Source organism: Electrophorus electricus, chromosome 23, assembly GCF_041902795.1.
Source record: "Electrophorus electricus isolate QZ-2024a chromosome 23, ASM4190279v1, whole genome shotgun sequence".
In the NCBI taxonomy this organism is placed as follows: Eukaryota; Metazoa; Chordata; class Actinopteri; order Gymnotiformes; family Gymnotidae; genus Electrophorus; species Electrophorus electricus.
Window position 1 is genome coordinate 8828234 of NC_137519.1, and position 1825 is coordinate 8830058.

The following is a 1825-nucleotide window of genomic DNA, read 5'->3' on the forward strand; positions in this document are numbered from 1 at the left end:
GATGCTGTAATAGATTTTTTTCATGGTTTAAATTAACAGGTTTTGTTTTGGGTTGTTTTTTTTAAGTAAAATGTCTGGTGTGCTTGATCCCTCTTTTCTTACAAGTGGCAGTAACTCTGCTTGGCTCATCGTCCTTTCTCTAGATGTCACTGGTGAGATTTTCTTTGTATGGGATACACCTGAGAAGACTGGAGGTTAATGAGCCAGTAAACGTTCTTGCTGAAGATAAGGATCTGTTCTCCTCTTCCTGCTTGTGTATCAGTGCAGTGCAGTGCTGTGTGCACAGTGCTCTGACCCCTCAAACACTTCCTGTTGTCCTCATGTAAGCAGTCTTTGGATGTTTGCTTTCTATGTCTGTCCTAACTGGATCAGATTGAGGATAAAGGTGAAAATGAACTTGAACAAAATAGAAAGCCAAAATGGAGCATGTTTATTACTAAAGCATCACTGTGTACATAAAAATTATTTTATACTTTGTCAGGTTTAAGTGAATGGTTTAAGGACTGAACTGCTAATAAGCTTAATCGGGGTTAAGCTTTATCTGTCTGGAAAGCTAAATGGTTTTGCTAAACGATTTAAATAAGAGAGTGACCTGCTCTCACAGGCTACAACTGGAAATGGGAAATGTAGACAATGACTGCTCAGTAAGATTCGTATCAGCATCTGAGACCCAAAGCAAACCTTCCCATTTAAAGGACAGAGCAGAGCTTTGTGGCCGGCAAAGCCCGTGTGCCCAGCACCGTGTTTCATATGGACACAAGAGCTTTGTTCGTCTCCATTTATCTAACTGGGAAAAAAGCCAGGGATGGGTGACGAGGAAGGGCTCAGACAGTTAATAGCCATGTGACCCAGACGCTGACATTGTTGTATGTAGTCAGCCTGTGGCAACTGGATTTCTGTTGGTGGACGTCAGTTTGCCAAATGTCAGCCCTGCACTGCCAGACATCACCCCACCTTCGCCTAAGTGTGTCTGGGTGTGAAGATGATCAGGCTCCACAGGGCGACTGTGGCTTTAACTAGAGGTGAAGGAGATGCATGATGTAGCCAGGTAACAAGAGCCTCAGTAACCGACAGAGTGCAGAAGAAACTGCAGAAGCCTTAGTGAAGAGAAGCAGCACACAGCATGATCTGATCATAAAAGCTTTAATGGGTGCCTATGAATTCCAGCAAATATTTCTACACTGACAAAATTATGCTGTTGGAATCCCTAAATCATTTTTTATTTTCCTTCAGGATAATGATTATCAATGCACACAATGACTGCGCACATAATTGAATTTGACTAACACTGGCCTTATCGAATTACAAAGCCATTGTCCAAAGGAAACATTTTCTGTTGTATCTTCTATAACATTGTCTTCAGGATTCAATTACTACTATTCTACTCTAGTCGGATGCATGTTTCCTTCTCTTTCTTTTCTTTTCCCTTAATATCTCATTTTTGCTCAGTCCCCTCACTTTTGTTGGCCATGGAGTTATTTACCACTTCTTAGGCACAAAGTCTTTACCAGAAAGCGAGCGAGCAACACCACTAAGTAGTTGAATAGTCTACTGCATTGAACCGCCAGGAGATGCAGAGATCATACAGGTCTCTCCCTAGCAGTGTTACATCATTTCTCAGCTGAGCTTCTGTCTCAGTGGAAATCTCCATGAAGTTTGGCCTGGGGGAGGTCTGTATTTGCTATGCAGAGACAAATGTGTTGCTGTATCTAGAACGTTATTCTCCGTATATATATATTAAGAAAAAGGTATATATTAAAAGGCCTGCAGTTCTGCATTTTCAGGTTTGTCATTAAGCTTTAATTGAAAAAAAACTGAAACTGCA